The 21,018-nt window shown below is 48.3% G+C and overlaps 1 protein-coding gene across 1 annotated transcript in view; it reads right to left on the bottom strand.

Moving 5' to 3' along the window:
- Positions 1-5,858, bottom strand: part of LOC105865038 (mastermind-like domain-containing protein 1) — a 114,764-nt gene extending 108,906 nt beyond the window's left edge. The window contains exon 1 of the mRNA XM_020284876.2: positions 5,574-5,858. The gene's annotated coding sequence lies outside the window, so the exon portion shown is untranslated. The remainder of the gene's footprint in view (positions 1-5,573) is intronic.
- Positions 5,859-21,018: the final 15,160 nt, after the last annotated feature.

Genomic DNA, 21,018 nt, shown 5'->3' with positions numbered 1-21,018 from the left:
GGAAGGGAGAACCCCACTCTTTTGCTTCTATCCCTGCCCCTTGCAGAAAATTGCCCCGCAGCTGCAGCAGCCCTTGGGCAGGTAATTTAGCAGCAGGACCTCACCTGACTACAATCTGCCATCATCACATTTTGTATGTAAATATCCTATAACACAACCTACTGTTTCTCACCTCCACAGGGAACCCCCTAACTGCCCCAACAGCTCCATGAGGCCTTTTCATTTTCCTTTGATACCTTTACAGACTAAACAACTACAGTGACACAACAAAAGTAACAAGTAATAAGTATTTGCAACAAAATCCCTTCAGATTCATTCTGATTTATGAAGTTTCCCTTCTCAAAGTCCTGAAGATGTTAAAATACTTAATGTCTAAAAAATCAGACCGGTTCAAACTGAGCTTTGCAATGCTTCTCTCCTGCCATACAGTTGACTGGTGCTGCCTAGGTTACTCTCGGTGGCGTTGTGAGAGGTGTATGATGGGAATTGGTTTATTGTGCTGATCCATAGTAACCGGCTCCTGTTCCTCCATCATTTATCTCCCTCCCCAGCGACATCTGGGTTGGTCTATTCACACTCTCAGCATTCTATCTGCTCCAACAAACACTCAGCCTTTTCTGCTTGGATAAGGAGATTTTTTAGTTACATCCATTATATGTGTATCAACATTTATGGCAGCAAGATAATTGCCAAAGAGCTCAGAGGATAAAAGGTCCTTTTTCATAATGTTCACTCCCACCCGTTTAAAAAATCAATACTTACATCAAGCAGGACAATGGCAGATTCTTGCATGGCTGTTGTGGCATCAAAGTTGGAAATGTGATTTTTTAAAAACACCCAGCTGGACTAAAAAGAAAAGAAAAGGTTCAGAAGCCACACCCTACTAGTGCACATGTGTGTGGATGGAAGGCCTTTTTGTCCTTGAAACCTTTGCTAAATAACTGCAAAGCAGCAAATGTACTCTACATTAGATGAGTTTTTTGGAAATATGTCAGTATAACTTTAAAGAGTTTAGATCCTGTTATACCAACCCACTGATCGGGAGGCCTGCCATCAATAGGTCCTGAGATGGCTACAGTAGGAGGGCTGGATAAGAGGTCCTCTGGGATACCTCCTGGTCTCCACCCACCGTCTATTGAGTCTGGGTTAGATGTTCACACTTGCAAAAGACACAAGAGAGGGAACACTTCCCACTTTCACACTGTTTTGATGGGCCTTCTGCCATTTGTTATTCCTCTTATCCCTGCCCTTCAGAATCTCAGCACACCCGTCCCCATTGCATTATCTATCTAGCTGTTTTCCCTGATGACAAGGTGGAACTTGGTGTTTCGCTTCCCCAGAAAATGACTATTTTGTTCACAAATCATAGTGGCTTAGAACTGGAAGGGGCTCAGACTCAGAGGTCATGGTGGAGGGCAAGAAGGGAGGATAGACTTGCCCAAGATCACTCTGCTAATTAGTAGGGAGAGCTTTCTAGAACACAAATTTCCCAGCTCCTAGGCTAATGATATGTGCAGTGCACTGTTGCAGAAAAAAAAAATCAGAATTTTTTTGACTGCTGATGTGAAGCCCCTTTAAAGACGAGCAGTCCAACTCTATTTTCAGAAGAACCGCTTTTCTAAGATCAGTTTCTTCTCATTTCATAACCCCAACTAGTAATCAAGTTTCCCAGGGACGATCCATTAACAGGTGCATTTTAAACCTTTAGGTGATCAATTTAAAAGGGAAAAAAAGGATATTAAACATGTTGGCCAAGCTTTAAAAAATCCCTTCTGTAGTGAAAAAGATTGACAACAGTAAATCTCCTATCTTAAGATGAAGTGAATGTGTAGCCCCCACCCTCACCCCAGCAACAGGCTATTTCCTAGTTGAGTTTAAAAATTCAATGACGTTTCTGTTTCAAACCACACATCTGTGTCACTGTCAGCGTCAGTGGTAGGAAAACAAAGTCACCCTTTGCTAATGAGTTCCTAATATAGAATTTCCTTGTATCTCCTAAAGGCTTTCTTTTTCCAGTGTTAAACTGTTCTCCCCCCTTAAACACATTGTACTGAAAGAAAACTGAAAGTGGCCAGAAGAGGATGATTTTTAAGGAGATCTTGCAAGGAAGAGCTTCAGCTCTTCTTGGTGATATTTTTAAAGGGAGAAGTCTGGAAGAACTGCTAGTTTTTCCAAAGCCAGCAGGAACACAAGAGAGATTTCCTCCCAGTCATAGGGAAATCTCTCAGCCCCATCTCTTTCTTTTGCTTTTCCTGCCTCCCCTTTCCCAAGTTCCACTTTGAGCAACATTCTAACATCAGTATTGAAGGAAACACACCCACACACTGAAGGTAGGCACCAGGAGAGGACAAGGCAGCCCCCAGAGCAGGGAACAGGCATTGGAGAATCACAAAAGCACAAAACAACATAGGAGCCCATCACTTTTCCCTTCCGGAGAATATCCTATTTAATATGCAAACTGGTCATCAGGAGAAAAGAGGGCTGTTACTTTAAGAGGAAGAAGCTGATTAGCTGGTCTGGCTGGCAGCAAACAGCTGGTCTGTCCAGCAGGTTCAAGGCCATTTCAGCTTCTCTCTTATGGAGGCACCATATGTTCCATCTCGCACATCAGCAGCTTTATTTTCCAATGATCTTGCTCCAGAAGAGAAGCACAAAAGGGGGAGGAGAAAGTAGAATCAGTAGTTTGCCCTTTGATTACTTTCTTGTGGTTTTAGATGCAGTTGGGATGTGTGTGTGTGTGTGTGGGGGGTACTCCAAAAAACGGGAGAAAAAATGTTTGACCACCACTTGTTAATAACCTCCAGAGATGGGAGGGGAGTTGAGTAGGGGAAAGTATGCAAAAAGGCACAAATAAAACGTTGACATCAGATTAAATTGGAATGGGAGGGGTGGAGATGGCGAGAGAGTTCCAGTAGAATCTGACTTCACTCTGAGACCCACCAGCCTGAGTTTTGGTCCTGCCCACTTCTCTTTATTTGCCACTTTTTCTTATTGTCAGTATTTCCTTCCCGAACAAACTTCCGAGAGAAGCTGACCACTCTGGGGGACAGGGGCGGAGCAGGTCAACAGAATGGCGAAAGGTTATTTCTAACATTATATTTCACATTCCTCAGTGCAAGCCCCGGTTCCCACAAGTTTTGGGGAAGGACAGGTGCAAGGAACAGGGACCTGCTAAGTCTTCAATCCACGTAAAGCCGGCAGCCCATGCGTGTTGGACAACCCCAGGTACTGGGTCGGTGCGGAGGCAGCAGGCCGGCACACGGTCCAGAGTGGCACGCTTGTCTTCACTGCCCGCCCAAGCTGCACAAATCCTGGAGGTGATGGCTCTGCCTCCGCACCTCCAAACAAAGGGTGCAGGCCCAGAGTTTGAGCCTCTGAGGGGTTGGAGGATGAGGGGTGGAGGTTGCGGCAGGAGGGCACGGGAAGGAATGAGGAATGCAGCCAGACACGGGGTGGTGAAAGCCTCCGAGCCGCCGCCGTCGTCTGTGCCACCCGCAGCTGGTGCAACAGCCGGCCTGAGCCCAGGCGGCGTGGGGGCGCCCGCTGCAAAGCGAAACCGAGGAAAGGGCGCCCCCTATGCCCGAGTCCGGCGAGCGTATCAGTGAGTCGCGTCTGCCCACCCAGCCTAGCGTTTGCCGCCTCAGGCCTCTGAGGCCGCCCGCCCGCTCGCTCACAGTGCAGTTTGCCGGGCCATCTGGGCCGCCGGGATTTAGGGTGTCCACCACTGGCCGGCTGGGCGCCCAGGTGGGGCTGGGGGCCAGGGCTCCTCGCACCTTGCAAGGTTCCCACGAAAGGTCCTCGAAACACAGCCCCCTCCCCCATCGCCTACACTTGTCCTCTGTCCCGAGCGACTCCAAGCCACTTGGAGGCAGCCACCCCCGCCCCCTGCCTCTGCATCCCTTTGCCCTTCCCTCGCTCCAGCCTCCTGGGAAACAAAGGGGCTTTTTATAAAGCGGATAGTTGGCGGCGGTGGCGGCGGCGGGGGTGGAAGGAAGGGGGATCTATAAAGACAAGAAGAGGTGGAAGCGGGGGAAGGAAAAAGCTGTGTGGCCTCCAGGGGCTCGGAGCTGCGGTAGCGGCGAGGAAGCCCCAGTGGGGGCACGGTCGACCCCACATGGCCGGTGGTCACCCAAGGCGGCGGTCCACGCCCGCCAAGAGCTGGGCCGCGCCGCTGTGATGCTGCCCGCCGGCTCACCATAGACAGGGAACACGATTCCCCGGCCGCGGGCTAGGGCTGATGGGGGTGGCATGATTTCCGCGGGAGTCTCCCCCAGGGTACCCAGGCTCTCACCCTAGCCAACTCTTTCCAAATTGCTCGGGTTCGGGGAGACTTTGCCTCTTTGTTCCAGCGCAGCCGCCTCTCCTAAGCTTGGTTCGCTAGCCCTCGCAGACAATGTCCCAGAGCCGGCCTTGGTCTACTATCCGCAAACAGCACGTTTGCCCTGGATTCAGCGCCCTGGGGATGTTCCTTCTGGGCCAAACAACAACGTCAAGCCACCCCAGCAAGGGGAGTCCCTTCTCTTCAGGTCCCCTAGCCACCCTGTGCTCCCGCCCGGCTCACAGACACGCACACTCGGGGTGCCCAGCTCAGCCGCACCCAGCTGCAGGAGCGCGGCGGGAGTGAATGCCCAGCCCGAGGCGCGTCCGTTTGCCCAGGTACCGACGGCCTCAGGGCCGAGTTTTCGGACAGGCTAATCCTATTAGTGTCTGCTCAGTTCGAATTTAATCACGGATCAGAATACGACGACATTGCCAGCTTTCCTTGGAGGCTTCGGACACACTGCATCGGAACGGAGCCTGGCCAAGCCAACTGGCGGAGAAAAGTATTTGGCGGTGCTCCGGGGGGCTTCCTGCCCGCCCTGGCCGGTGCAGGGCGCCAGGCTCTCCGCGGCAGGGATGCCCTGCAGCCCGAAGCGCAGAATTTGGCGCAGGGGTACTGGGGGCTCGGGGCAAGAGCTCAGTCGGGGTTCCCTCAAGCTCCCAGCTCCGTTCAGGGCTGCTCTCCCGAGGAGTTGGCGGGGGAGGGAGCGCAGGGGAGCGGGCTCGGTGCACGCACACTGCACTCTCCGGTTCGGAGGCGCAAACAAGATTGGGGGTAATCCTTCGCCCAGGGCCCACCGCCGACCAGCCCGGGGGCTCAGGAAGCTGGCATGGAAAGGCAGTGTCGCCGGTGGCACCAGGGCTGCAAGCGGCCCAGGGGCGCTGGGACGGAGTGGGAGCCTCCTGGTAGCCCAGCAAAGCCCGGGGAGTCCGCGCAGTCCCCTCTACCTTCCCTCGCGGTTATGAGGCTGCCCCCGCCAGATTTCAGACACCCAATGGGCGCCAAGGAGCAGGCAGAGGCCTCGGCCCTCAGCGTTGTGAGCTGTGCTCAGCCCGGCCCGGACTGGTCTGAGAAGGGGGACATCCGCCTACAGCACCAGGTGGGCCGTGTGCTCGGAGCAAACTTTAGGGTTCCTAGGCTCAAAGCACCCCGGGGCCTCGATTCTTAGTGATGCGAACTATAAGTGGGGGCTACAAGTGCACCCTGGAACCCTCAGAGCAGTTGGACCTCCCGGGCCCGCCCTCAGCCTTACCGTGCTGGGGAGCTCCGGAGGCGGCGGGGGCAGTGTCCGAGGGTTGGCGGCCGCCAGTGTGGGCAGGCTGGCCTCAGGCGCCCGCCGAGTGGCCCGGCCCAGCTGCAGATCACCACCTGGCTAGCAGCCGGTGCCCCTGGGCCCGCCTGCAGCCAGCCGCTTCAGCTAGCGGCCAAGTTCATGCTGGCGGCGCTGCAGTGGCGGCCTCAATCTGCTCACTCCATTCCCACCGCCCGGCTCCGCGCCGCGCGCCCAGAAGGTGGAGTTTAGGGGGTTTAAGTTACTGATAGGCATTTCTCACTGCTGTGTCACTCGGGGAGGAGGAGACACGCACGCCGCACACTCACACACTCTCACACTCACTGCGACGAGTGGCTCCGGCCTTAAAGGGGAAGCCACGCTGCCCTGCCAGCGACCCCACCGGCCCCAGGCATCAAAACGCCGGATTTCCAGGCAGAGATGGGGCCACGGGCAGCCAAAGGGCAGCGGCCGCCCAAGGGGCCTCCCAGGCCTTCCTGCCGCTTTTCAGAAGGGAAAGAGGCCACAGGCTGGCTTCGCTGTGGCCGCCTCATTTCTCCAGTCAACTCGAGCCAGAGCAGCTAGGGAGGTATCCGAGGGACAGAAAGGGCTTGGGTGCACTCACCTCTTCGATCCCGCACGAAGTGGAGGGTGGCCTGTGCCCTCGGAGTCAGGTGGCTCGCCTAGATGGTGCACTGATAGGGAGAGGCGACAGCAGGATTACCGAGCGCCTCTGGGCACAAGCAGAGCCCGCTGGAGGGCCGCAGGCGGGGCACGGCGCTCTTGGGAAACTTGCACCCCTCAGGTAGACTTCCCGAGTCTTTGGACTGCTAAATGGTGAGGCTTGGGCGCCCAGGACAGACTAAGAGCAAGCAGGGAGAGGGGGAAAGCCAGCACTCACCAGTGACAGGGCGAGAGAGCAAGACGGACAGAGACCAAGAGAATCAGAAGGAGACCATGAGAGACAGCGAGGGCAGAGACTGAGAGACAGAAACTGAGAGAGGCACTGACAGTCACCGAAGGAAATCCCGCAGAGAGAGAGGTAGAGAGATAGTGGGGGAGAAGAGGGTGGAAGAGGGAGAGGAGACAAAGGGAGAGAGGGAAAGGCAGACAGAGGGGGAAAGAGAGAGGGAGACACTGGGGGAGAGGGAGAGAAAAGAAAGGAGAGCACCAGAGAAATGACAGATCCCTGGAGGACCCTGAAGCTTCTCAAGAATGAAGCCTCATCACAAAGTAGCCTATTCAACCCCCACCCCCATCCCTCTTCCCATTTTCATCAGAGCCTGATCCCAGAGCTAGTGGTGGTTCCTCCTCCCCTCCTTGCCGGTGGAGGGCACTCACCTGCAGTGGGTGGCTGCTGGGTGGGTAGCACCCGTCCTCCCGCCCACGCATCTGCCCTCCTGCTCACACCCTGAGGGCCAAACATACCCACTGTGGCAGCAGGGACCAGGGCTCTCAGGTGGCGGCTAAGGAACTGCACCCCGACCCCTCCTGGCCAAGCGCCCCACTCCCCACTTCTCGATCCCTCTACCCCTCCTCCAGCTTTAGGCGCGGACTTTGTGTCGCTTAGTCTGAGTCTAGGCTCACCAGCCACAGTCTCCTACCCCACTGGCCCAGGGCAGGTAAAGCCGCTGCCCAAACTGGGTTAGACTGGCCTTTTCCGCACAGTTATCCCAGGCTGACACCTGAGGCTTCTGCAGGAACATAGGTTCTTTGCGAACTGCCCGGCGGGCCAGCGTGCCTTGTCCCCTCTCTGCCCTGGCGCCGCAGCGGCGGGCGACTCCCCTCCCCCTCTCTGAGCTCTCTGCACTCCTTCTCCACTGTCCCCGCCTGGTGTGCGTTTCCTAACCTGGACTTCCCCGGGCGGCGGCGGCTGCAGGGGCTGAGCACAGCCAGTGGATGCAGTGTCTGCTCAGACAGCGGCAGAGCTTGGCTCCTGCCCGAACTTCTGAGTAGCGACCTGTCACCACCACATCGTTCGTCACGCTCGGCCGAGCCCCGGGCCACGAGTAAAGGGGTGGGCCCGCGGCTCATTAGGCGGCAGCCCCTTCCCTCCACGCCTACGCCCTCGGCCCTCAGCACACGCTGGGGCTCCTTTGAGAACCGGGCGAAATCTGTGCACTACGTATGTATGCGTAACGGGGCTGTGCGTTTCACGAAGTTTCTTGGTGGAGTAGCCGCATCCGGACCCAACCACTAGGCTCAGGTGGCAGACCGTGCGTGCCCTGGGGGACGGTCCGGTCCAATGAGGTGAGGAGGGTGGGGGGGCGCACAGGGTCACCAGGGCTGCTGGGAAGGAATCCACCTTAGCTGGCCCCAGCCCTGTCTGCTCTGGAGAGGACCAGCGACCAGGAGAGGTTATGGCTTTCTGGTGGCTGAACCCATGGCAGTCCTTACTTTCACGGTCCCGCAGGGAAGGAGAGTCATCCCAGGGATACCAGTTCCTCCAGAGCTGAGAGAGCTCTTGAGTCTCTTGAAGGTAATGCGATTAAACAAAGCTAAATGGGGGATTGATCCTTGGCAGGATGCTTTTAAAACTCCATCCTCTTTCTCAAAGCACACTAGCCAAGGAGATGGAAGAAGGTGAGTTCTATTCCCAGCACCTCCACTCAACCCTCATGTCACTTGCTCTCTTCTTCTCCAGTGGGATAGGTGATGCTCGTTTCCCCAGAATGTCCTGAGAAGCCTGTGAGATCACATCCACATGTTTGTGAGATGGCTACCTGTCTGCTTGGCACTGCCACCTGCATGGCCACTAGACGGCTCAAACTCCACCTGACCCGAACTCACTGAGCCCCAGTCATCTCCCAAACCCACCGTTTTATCCATCATCTTCATGGTCTAGATGAGGAAACAGGAGGCTCAGAGCTGCCCAGACTGAACGCCCTGGAGTCTTTCTTGATTCTCTTTTGCTCACAGGCCACATCCAGTCCAGCAGACAATTCTATTGTCCTCATCTTCAAAATAAATCCACAAGCTCAGCCTTCTCTGCTCCTCCACTGATACCCAGGGGTGCCAGCCAGGAGGCCCCCACACCCCATCACTCCCATAGATTCCTTCCTCCCCTCTTCCCTCCTCTCCAAGTCTATTCCCTGATCTCTGTGCCAAACCCTGTGGTGGCTCCCCATTGCACTCAGAATAAAACTGAAGTGCTTCTGGTGGCCTATGAGGCTATGCATGACATGCCCTTCTCCCATCTTGATGGCATCATCTTCCCTCTTGCCCTCACTCACTCTGCTCCAGCCACACAGGCCTCCCAATTCTTCCCAGCACACTAGGTACATTCCTACCTGCTAGGGCCTTTGCATTAGTTGTTCCCTTGGGCTTGAATTTACTTCCCCCAGATATCCACGGGGCAGGCTCCTCATTTCCTTTAGTCTTGACACCATTGTCACCTGGCCACCCTATGTAACATTTCAAAGCCCCACGCCCACCGATGGCACTTCCTCTCCCCTCCCTGCTTTGTTTTCTCTTTAGCCCTCACCACTAGCTGGCCTCCTCCGTAGGCTGATCCCAAAAGGGCAGTTCTCAGTGCCTGCTTTGTTCACTGCTGCATTCCCAGCTCCTAGCACGGTGCCTGGCATGAAGTATCTGTTCAATAAATGTTCGTAGATTCTGTTTTCCTGGAACTTTTCAGGAAAGTCTAGGGGCCACTGGACTATACACATACACTGGGAAAAGGGCCTATAGCTCTCATCACATGTGAAGGTAGTTCATGACCTAGATGAAGGTTAAGAAGGATGTCCAGCAGGCAAAGAGCTTTGTGTTATGGACATGAAGCCAGCCTCAAGTCATGTCACCAAGGGGTACTGTGGCCCAGATATGTTGGTGGCAGTCTCACAGGTGGCCCCAGATGTACAGAGTAATTCCTTTGGTTACTGTTGGAAAGAGAGGTTCCCTTTTGGTTGTTACCTAAGGTACCCCAAGGTTGATGGAGAAATGGGAGAGAGAGGCTGTGTGAGGCTTCTCCTCACTGAGTAGACTGCCTATGAGAGCCAGGGCCCTCTTATCATCCAAATGTAAGACCACGTCTTGAGCTAGCAGCACATCTTCCCCCATTTACCTAGTTCTAGCCTGCGCCTTACCTGCAGGAGTCCATGTAGCCCGTGAGGTGTAAGCAGTCATCATCTTTATGTTCTAGGTGAGGAAACAGGAGGCTCAGAGGGGTGAAGGCATGTGTCCAGGGACACATGGTTCAAGAGTGGCACAGCAGTAAGCAATTGGGCCTCGAAGCTTAGGCAATTTCCACCTGCTGTGTGGCCACCCAAATTTAGTGTGTGCAGCCCTGGCCTGCAGGTCCAGGTGAGTTAAGAGATCCCATGGGGGTCTCAAGGAGCTGCCCTTCTCCTTGGGGAACTCCTAAGCCTGTTGTTGAGTGGCTGCCAAACAAAAGGTTGGCCTTGAGCCACTGGGGGCCAGGGGCACCATGCCAAAGCCAATATATGCCCTGCTTTTGGTCTGACCCAAACCTGGAGATTGATGGATTTAAAAACAATCACCAGCCACCTATCATTCATGGTCGTATTCCTGTGAACATATGAGAAGTTTTTGCAAGTTCACATGACAAATGCTGGGGGCTTAACTGGGAAGCCTCTGGAATTCTGTGTGTGGCCTATGCAGGTAGGACCCATGGAGAACATTCATACTAACTAGAAATCAGAAACACACACGCCCAGTTGCTCTATTTATAATTACCTCTTGCTCCAAAGCTTCCCGTGGCTTCCTGCTGCTGAAGGCACTAAATCCCAACTCCTCAGCCTAGCATTCAAGGCCCTCCTAGGTGGGCACAAGCCTCTATTTCCAGATTATTCTCTTGGTGCTTTCACACATGCTTCTGGGTTTCTGCATCTTTGCTCATGTATTTCTCATGTCAACTCTGTCAAAATTCTGCCTGGCCTTCGAGGCTCATTTCAAAGGCCTCCTCCTCAATGAATCCTGTCCTGAATTTCATCACAGCGTGGGCGCCCTCCCTCCCTTGCCTATTCCTGGCCGTGGCTGGCTTTTTCTGACTCCGCAGGCTTTTGTCCTTACCTTTTCCTTGTTCTACAGTTTTACCAACCCTTTTGGAGTTTTTGCAAAGACTCCCTGATGAACTCATAGCTGATCCTTGGCTGGGGTGGGGAGGGGTTCAGGTCACCCTCTGGATGGCAGAATCCAGACCCAGAGAGAAGAGGTGAGATGATGGATGTGGTCAGGCTCAGCATGGGACCTGACACCCCCACCCCATGCATACTCAGAGGCCGTTGGCTGTGCCCACATGGAGTCACCACCTCCACCTGCTCCCTTGGCTTTCACCCCCTGTAGCCACACCTCACCCAGGCAGAGGCCACTGCCCCAGAGGCCATCAGCAAAGCCCAAGCCCCTGGGCTCTTGAGCTCCAGGCTCCTGGGTCATTGGCTCAGGGCTACAGATTTCTCATTTGCATAGAGTCCTGGCTCCAGGGACCTGAGTTCTCTGACCACAGTAGACTGGAGGCCACAACCCTGCAGGAACGCAGGACCAAAGACAGAAAAATGTCCCACGAGGAGGGAGCGCATGGAACTTGATCTGGGAGGCAGGAGGTGCTGGTTCTGCCGCCTCCTGACTGTACAACCTCCGGAGCCTCATGACTCTCATTTGCAAAATGGGGTCATAGTAGTACCTGCCTTATTGGGGTGTAGGAAGTGTTGGAGTTCCCCCATGCACAGGACCACCCCTTGTCAAGTTGCCTGCCTCATCATTCCTTAGCCCTCAGAGAAGAGGATGATGCTATGATTATTATTCAAAACACTCCCAAAGACAGGAAACAGGTATTGAACCTAATGAGATGACAAGTGTTCAGATGCAAGTGCAGGTCCTGGATGTAGGTTCAAACACCTTATGATACTGAGCACTTTGCAAGCACTTGCTATGACTGGCAAAAAGACGAGTCTGTTCCAGGTAAAGAGCCAGATTTGGGCACTTGCAGAGGATACATGGCATTTTGCCCTGGTGGGGCAGAGGAGAGCCACTGGGAAATGAGTTGACTTATTTCTCTCCACCCTGTTCTTAAAGAATTTTAATATTCTGGAGGATACTGAAGTAGCACAATAGAAACAAATGGGAAATTGTTAAAATATTGATTGTAATTTCCTGGCAACTTAACTTACTTAAAAACCAGGAACCTTTAAGAAAAAAAAAGCCCTCATTAGAGAGTGAGCAGTTAATTAAGGGGCTGTAGAATGGCTTGCATCAATTTCACCATGAAACCAGAAAACTGTGGCTACAAGTCAATTTTTCACTCCACAGCGTCTTACCACAAAACGCAGCTTCCAGAAAGCAATGGGCAATGCTACCAAAGCCTAGATAAGGATGGGAAACGGTCATTTAAACAGAGATGGATAAACAATTTAGGGAATTAATGTAAATCCAGATGGCTGTCAGCTTTCCTCTTGCACCATATATAGGACTGAAAGACATTGTCAAAGCTCTTATATAGAAAAAAGTATGCAGATGGCATGCTAATTATTACTCTTAATGCAATGACTTTTTTTTCCAATAGCACAGACATGACTCAGGCCCCACATGGGAAGAGGCTCTATCCACTGTTCTAGGACCCTTCAGACCATTTGTAATTTTGTGATAAAAAAAGAAAACAACAAAACCCTGGCTAGTGGCTTTCCTAGCAACTGGCTAGGCTGCCACTGCACCATCACCACAACCATTCAGAAGGTTAATATGACCTAACACCAGGAAACCAGCCAGGGCCCAACATCAGGCAGGCACAGTGTCCAGGATGTCTGGAGAAAAAACAGACAATGCACTCTAGATCAGGGGTCCTCAAACTTTTTAAACAGGGGGCCAGTTCACTATCCCTCAGACCATTGGAGGGCCGGACTATAGTTTTGAAAAACTATGAACAAATTCCTATGCACACTGCACATATCTTATTTTGAAGTAAAAAATCAAACGGGCAAAAAGCACCTGTATGTGGCCTGCAGGCTGTAGTTTGAGGACGTCTGCTCTAGATGATCATATTAACAATTGAAGCACCTAAAGATTGGGGGCACAGCTACTATGTGCCAGGCCCTATGCTTCACCTCTGTGAGCTGAGTGAAGCCTCATAAAAAATAATTTTAGAGCTAAGCAAACTGAGGCTCAGAGAGGTTAAGCAAATTCTCTGACACCACATAGTTACTCACTGTGGAAACCAAGATTTCAATGTCTTGGGCAGTCTGAAACTGACCAGCCTCAAAAGAATGCCATTAACATAAAGCTCACCAGGGAGGAGGGAAGTAAGGTCCACTTCATGCATGTAGCTAATGTTGTGTCTGATGCTTGGCTAGCTGGCTGGCTTACATTAGCTTTACAGAAAGAACTGTTACATTTTCAGAAATTTTGTCAGCCTGGTGATGACGCATGGTTAGCTTGAAATTGACAATGGTGGGGGTAGTTACACCTCAGAAATGGGTAATGGCTATAAATCAGGGCTGGATTGTTAAACATTTGCCAACAAACCATTCTATGAAGATGTTAGAGCCAGAATGCCTGGCCCCACCATTTACTAACTGTGTAGCTGGGGCAAGTTTTCTAGTTCCTGAAATGGCAATAATAGTGCCCACCTCATTAGGTTGTTGCAATCATTAATTAATCCACGTAAATCACTTAGCACAGTATAAGTAATCCATTACTGTTAGTTGTAAAGGTACGCTGTATCCACTACTACTACTACTTATTATTATATTTAGGCGGCCATTTATTTTCATCTAGAATACAGCAACCATGTCCTAACTAGTCTCCCTACTCCAATCTTCTCTTCTCCAATGCATCCTCCTCACAGCCACTAGGGTAAATTTCTAGATGCTCCCCTTCTTAAAACATTTCAATGGCTCCCTATTACCCTCAGGGCTAAAGTCCCACCTTCTTTGCCTAATGCATATGGTCCACCTTACCTGGCCCTCCTCCAAAATAACAAAATCTGTCATAGTTTGTTAGGCCTGCCATAACAAAATACCATTAACTGAGTGGTCTGAACAACAGAAATTTATTGTCTTCCAGTTCCGAAGGCTAGAAGTTTGACATCCAAGTGTCAGCAGGGTTGGTTCTGAGGGCTGTGAGGCCTCTCTCCTTGGCTTGTAGATGTCCATCTTCTCCCTGTGTTCCTTCATATCATCTCCCCTCTATGTATGTCTCTGTATCCTAAATTCTCTTTTTTTTGAGATAGGGTCTTGCTCTGTTGTTCAGGCTACAGTGATAATTTATCCTTTTTATAAAGGACACCAGTCATATTGGATTATGGCTTCACCCTACCCCAGTATGACCTCATCTTAACTAATGACATCTGCAGTGACCCTATTTCCAAATAAGTTCACATTCTTAGGTAGTGGGGGTTAGGGCTTCAACATATGAATATGGTGGGGGGGACACAATAAAACCTGTAACAGTCCACCTTCTGGCCCCCAAAAGTTCATGTCTTCTTCATGTGCAAAATACAATCAGTCTATCTTAACATCTTCAAAAGTCTTAACCCATTCTAGCACCAACTCTCAGTCCATAACCTTATTCAAATGTCATTTAAATTAGGTATGAATGAGACCGGGGTTATAATTCTTCCTGGGGCAACATTCCTCTCCTTCTGGTAACCTGTGAAACCAGGCAACATATCTGCTTCCATAATGTCATGGTGGGCCCGGAGTTAAGATAGACCTTCCCCTTCCAAAAGGGAGGAATAGGAAGGAAAAAGGGGATCATGGATCCTGAGAAACTCTGAAACATAGCAGGGCAAACTCCATTAGATGTGAAGTCTTGATAATTGTTCTTTTTGAGTTTTGGTTTTGTTTTGTTTTTATAGATTTAGGAAGTACAAGTTCAGTTTTGTTATATAGATATATTGCACAGTGGTGAAGTCTGGGCTTTTAGTATATCTATCACCCAAATAGTGCCGACTGTACCCAGTAGGTAATTTATCATCTTTCATTCCCACACACACACCTTTGGAGTCTTCACTGTGTACTGTTCCACTCTGTATGATCCTGTGTACCCATAGGTTAGCTCTCACTTAAAATTAAGAACATGCAGTATTTGGTTTTTCTGTTCCCAAGTTACTTCATTTAGGATAATGACCTTCAATTTCATCCATTTTTCTTCAAAAGACATGATTTTATTCTTTTTTTTATGGCTGAGTATTATTCCATGGTATACATGACATTTTTTTTATATCAATTCATCAGTTGATGGACACTTAGATTGATTCCATATCTTTGGTATTGTGAATAGTGCTGTAGCAAACATACAAGTGCAAGTATTTTCTTGATAGAATAATTTCTTTTCATTTGGGTAGAAACCTAGTAGTGGGATTGCTGGATCAAATGGTAGATGCATTTTTAGTTCTTTGGGAAATCTCCATGCTGTTTTCCAAAGAGGTTATACTAATTTAGAATCCAACCACCAGTGTATAAGCGATCCCTTTTCTCTGCATCTGTACCAATGTCTATTGTTGACTTTTTTTTTTAATTTTTTTTTTATTTTGGCATATTATGGGGGTACAGATTTTAAGGTTTCAATAAATGCCCATTTCCCCCCCTCCCCCTAAAAGTCTGAGTCTCCATCATGACCATCCCCCAGATGGTGCACATCTCACCCATTATGTATGTATATACCCACCCCCCTCCCCCCTCCCCCCACCCACCTGCCCAATACCCTATTACTGTAGTACCTATGTGTCCACTTAGGTGCTACTCAGTTAATACCAGTTTTCTGGAGAATATATCTGGTGCTTGTTTTTCCATTCTTGGGATACTTCACTTAGTAGTATGGGTTCCAGCTCTAACCAGGAAAATATAAGATGTGCTATATCACCATTGTTTCTTAGAGCTGAATAGTACTCCATGGTATACATATACCACATTTTATTAATCCATTCTTGGATTCATGGGCACTTGGGCTGTTTCCACAGCCTTGCAATTATGAATTGTGCTGCTATAAACATTCGAGTGCAGGTGTCTTTTTTGTAGAGTGTCACTGGATCATTTGGGTAGATGCCCAGCAATGGGATTGCTGGATCAAATGGTAGATTCACTTGTATCGCTTTAAGGTATCTCCATATTGCTTTCCACAGAGGTTGAACTAGTTTGCCGTCCCACCAGCAGTGTAGGAGTGTTCCTCTTTCTCCGCAACCACGCCAGCATTTATTGTTTGGAGATTTTTTGATAAAGGCCATTCTCACTGGGGTTAAGTGATATCTCATTGTGGTTTTGATTTGCATTTCCCTGATGATTAGAGATGTTGAGCATTTCTTCATATGTTTGTTGGCCATTCTTCTGTCTTCTTTAGAAAAATTTCTGTTCAAGTCTTTTGCCCACTTTTTAATGGGGTTATTTGATTTTTTCTTCCTAATTTTCGTGAGTTCTAAGTATATTCTAGTTATCAGTCCCTTATCGGATGCATAGGATGCAAAAATTTTCTCCCATTCTGTAGGTTGTCTGTTTACTTTCATGACTATTTCTTTGGCTGTGCAGAAGCTTTGTAGTTTGATCATGTCCCATTTATTTATTTTTGTTGCTGCTGTGATTGCCTTTGGGGACTTCTTCATAAACTCTTTGCCCAGGCCGATGTCTAGGAGAGTGTTTCCAACTTTTTCCTCTAGAGTTCTAATAGTTTCATATCTTAGGTTTAAGTCTGTTATCCAGCGTGAGTTGGTTTTTGTGAGAGGTGAAAGGTGTGGGTCCTGTTTTAGCCTTCTACAGGTGGCTATCCAGTTTTCCCAGCACCATTTATTGAAGAGAGATTCTTTTCCCCAGCGTATGTTTTTGTCTGCTTTGTCAAAGATGAGATGGCTATATGAGGATGGTTTTATATCAGGATTCTCACATCTGTTCCACTGGTCAATATTCCTGTTTTTGTGCAAATACCATATTGTTTTAATTACTACAGCTTTGTAGTATAGTTTGATATCTGGCATATTAATGCCTCCCATTTTGTTTTTGTTGCCTAGAATTGCTCTTGATATTCGGGGTCTTCTTTGGTTCCATACGAAGCGTAAAATTATTTTTTCTATATCTGTGAAGAATGCTGATGGGATTTTAATAGGTATTGTATTGAATCTGTAGATCAGTTTGGGTAGTATAGACATTTTGATGATGTTGAGTCTGCCGATCCACGAGCATGGTATGGATTTCCATCTGTTTACATCCTCTGCTATTTCCTTCCTCAGTGTTTCATAGTTCTCCCTGTAGAGGTCTTTTACCTCTTTGGTTAAATATATCCCTAGGTACTTTAATTTCCTTGTTGCTATTGTGAAGGGAATTGAGTCTTTGATTTGGTTCTCAATTAGATTGTTGTTGGCGTATATGAATGCCTCTGATTTCTGTGTATTGATTTTGTATCCTGAGACTTTACTAAATTCATTGATCAGTTCCAGGAGTTTCTTGGTTGAATCCTTGGGGTTTTCTAGATACAATATCATATCATCAGCAAAGAGTGAAAGTTTGATCTCTTCTGCCCCTATTTGGATACCTTTGATTCCATTTTCCTGTCTGATTGCTGTAGCCAAGACTTCCAGCACTATGTTGAACAGAAGTGGAGATAGTGGGCAGCCTTGTCTGGTTCCAGTTCTAAGTGGGAATGATTTCAATCTTTCCCCATTCAGTATGATGTTGGCTATGGGTCTGTCATATATGGCTTGTATCATTTTTAGGTATGTCCATTCTATGCCTATTTTCTTCAGTGTTCGTATCATGAAAGGGTGTTGAATTTTGTCAAAAGCTTTTTCTGCATCTATTGAAAGAATCATGTGGTCTTTGTTTTTGCTTCTGTTTATGTGGTGAATTGCATTTATAGATTTACGTATGTTAAACCATCCCTGCATCCCTGGGATGAAGCCCACTTGGTCGTGGTGGATTATTTTTTTTGATAAGTGTCTGGATTCGGTTAGCTAAGATTTTGTTGAAAATTTTTGCATCTATATTCATTAGGGATATTGGTCTGTAGTTTTCTTTTTTTGTTGCATCCTTTCCTGGTTTTGGTATCGGAGTAATATTTGCTTCATAAAAGGTGTCGGGGAGGTTTCCGTTCTTCTCGATGTTGTGGAATAGTTCCTGACAGATAGGTACTAGTTCTTCTTTGTAAGTATGGTAAAATTCAGGTGTGAAGCCATCTGGACCGGGACTTTTCTTTTTAGGGAGATTTTTAATTGCTGTTTCTATTTCAGCTGTTGAGATTGGTCTGTTCAGGGAATCTATTTCTTCCTTGTTGAGCCTAGGGAGTCTGTGTGTTTCTAGAAATTTGTCCATTTCCTCCACATTTTCCAGTTTGTGTGCATAAAGATTTCTGTAGTATTCATAAATTGTATCTTGTATCTCTTTAGGATCAGTTGTGATATCTCCTTTTTTATTCCTGATGGAGCTTATTAGAGATTTCTCTTTTCTGCTTTTCGTTAGCTTAGCCAATGGTGTGTCAATTTTGTTTATTTTTTCAAAGAACCAACTTTTTGTTTTATTAATCTCCTGAATAGCTTTCCTGTTTTCAAGTTCGTTTAGTTCTGATTTGATCTTGTTGATTTCACTTCTTCTGCTGGGTTTGGTGTTGGTCTGTTCTTCTTTTTCCAGCTCTTTGTGTCGTTTCATTAGATTGTCTATTTGTGATCTTCTTGTCTTTTGGTTATAGGCATTTATGGAGATAAACTTTCCTCTCAGAACTGCTTTAGCTGTGTCCCAGAGGAGTTGATAACTTGTCTCTCCATTGTCGTTTTCTTCATAGAACTTTTTTATTTCCGTCTTGATTTCTTCATTTACGAAGTAATCATTTAGTAGGAGGTTGTTTAATTTCCACGTTTTTGTGTAGAAATGTGAGTTTCTGTTAGGGTTGATTTCTAGTTTTATTCCACTGTGATCTGAGAAGGTACATGGTATGATTTCTATTTTTTTAAATTTCTTGTGATTTTCTTTGTGTCCTAGGATATGGTCAATCTTAGAGAATGTCCCGTGAGCTGATGAGAAGAAAGTTTATTCAGTGGATTTTGGGTAGAATGTTCTGTAGATGCCTGTCAGACCCAATTGTTCTAGAGTTTTGTTTAAGTCCATTATTTCTTTATTAATTTTCTGTTTGTAGGATCTGTCTCGTGCCGTCAGTGGGGTGTTGAAATCTCCGGCGATTATGGAGTTGCTATTAATCCATTTGCTTAGCTCCAGTAAGGTTTGCTTTATGAATCTGGGTGCACCTAAGTTGGGTGCATATATATTTAAAATTGTTATCTCTTCTTGTTGGACTGTGCCCTTCACCATTATATAATGACCCTCTTTGTCTTTTACTACTTTTGTTGGTTTAAAAACTAAATCGTCTGAAATTAGAACTGCCACACCAGCCTTCTTTTGGCTTCTATTTGCTTGGAATATTGATCTCTACCCTTTTATTTTTAGTCTATATGCATCCTTGCAGGTTAGATGTGTTTCCTGAAGACAGCATATACTTGGCCTATATTTTCTTATCCATTCAGCCAGCCTATGTCTGTTGAGTGGAGAGTTTAAGCCATTCACATTTATTGAGAGAACTGATAGGTAGGGTAGATTACTGATCATTCTGTTGGGTTGGATGTTGTTGCTATGATTTCTGTCTTGAGCCATTGTAATATCTGGCCTTTAATATCTTTGGGTTTTGGTTGTTTTTATATTCGTGGGTTATTTTTATGATGTTCCGTGCATAACGCTGTTTTAAGTACTTCTTGTAGGGCTGGTCTTGTCTTGGTGAATTCTCTGAGCCTTTGCTTGTCTGAGAATGTTTTTATTTCTCCTTCATATATGAAGCTTAGTTTTGCAGGGAATAATATTCTAGGCTGGGCATTGTTTTGTTTCAAAAGAGTGAGAATGGGGCCCCAGTCTCTCCTTGCTTGTAAAGTCTCATTAGAGAAGTCTGATGTTATTCGAATTGGCTTTCCCTTGTATGTTACTTGCTTCTTTTGTCTTACAGCTCTTAGAAGGGCCTCTTTAGTTGATACTTTGGTTAGTCTGATGACTGCATCTCGTGACGTCTTCCTGTTTGCATTGAATCTCCCAGGGGTCCTCTGACCTTCTTGAACTTGTATATCAAGATTTTGAGCAAGGCCTGGGAAATTTTCCTCTATTATATCTTCAAACAGCTTGTCCAACCCTTGAGTATTGTCTTCTTCCCCTTCCTGTAACCCTATGACCCTCACATTAGGTTTCTTCACATAATCCCACAGCTCTTGTAGGCTTTGCTCTTTTCTCTTGTTTCTCTGCTCTATTTCTGTGACTGATTTATTTAATTGGAGGGTGTTATCTTCAAGCTCTGAGATTCTTTCTTCTGCTTCATCTACCCTGTTCTTGAGACTTTCCACTGTATTTTGTAGTTCCTTGAATTGATTCTTCATTTCAATGAGTTCGGTTACACTTTTCTTCAATGTGTCTATTTCTTTTCTCATATCCTGGAGACTTTTTGTAGTTTCTTGGTGTTGGTTGTTGAGTTGTTGTTGCAGCTGGGTGAGTGTTCTTATGTTCCACATACGAAATTCCTCTTCTGTTATATTGGTTGCCTGATTTTGGTCGGTGTCCGTTTCTAGGGGGCTGGTGCTCCTCTTTGGGGGTGTGTTTTCCGTTTGGTTCTTCATATTTCCTGAGTTCTTTCGCTGATTTCTTCCCATGTCAATCAGTTGTTGTTTCTTTCCTTAGTTTATTGTTTGGGTATTCACACACCTTGTTTAGTTTCTGAGGCGTTAGGTGGTGCCTGTGGGTGAAATTGGACCACTCCCTGTATATTGAGTCAGTGGGTGCCGTGGAAAGGCTGTGCAAGATGCCGTCCCTGTCAGTAGGTGGCGTTTGCATGGAGAAACAGGCTATGGTGTTGATTTTGAGTCCTGTTATCAGCTCTCGTTCTGGGTGGAGCTGGGTTGGGTAAGCCTGCCCTCAGGCCCTTAGCAGGGGTCAAAGTTCTGTCCTCTGCTTCCAGGGAGAGCTGTCAGGGTGGGGCTGGAATGGTCCTGCTCAGCCAGAAAGTCTGGGTGTGGGGGTGGGGCTGTCTGAGACCCGCAGTCTGCAGCAGGCCTGGCTTCTTTCCACCCTCCCCAACTCCGCAGCTACTCCTGGGCCTCTGCCAGCAGGCCAGACCACAAGCCATCAGGCCTCCCGGGACTGTGATGCCGGCGGGGAGGTTCCCTGCACAGGAACGCCACCTGGGTTGGGAGCACGGCCTCCTCCTGGGAGGAGGGTTGCCCTCTAGGACGCTGATCCGCCCCTGGAGGCACAGAGCCCTCAGTAGGCTGTTCAGGTATAACCCTTCTGTGCCCCGGGCAATGCTAGCCCTCGGTGCAGGGGATCTGGTCTGCAGGTCCGACCTCTGGGTCCCAGAGTTCAAAGTGTATTCCCACCAGGGAGAGGATTTCGGGTCCTAATTCACCCACAGGGAGCCCAAGCTGGGTCTATGTCTCTCAGCCTCTGAGTCGGCACCGTTTTCCTGGGAA

The sequence above is a fragment of the Microcebus murinus genome, chromosome X (genome assembly GCF_040939455.1).
Source record: "Microcebus murinus isolate Inina chromosome X, M.murinus_Inina_mat1.0, whole genome shotgun sequence".
Lineage (NCBI taxonomy): Eukaryota > Metazoa > Chordata > Mammalia > Primates > Cheirogaleidae > Microcebus > Microcebus murinus.
This window is presented reverse-complemented; position numbering and strand designations above follow the sequence as displayed.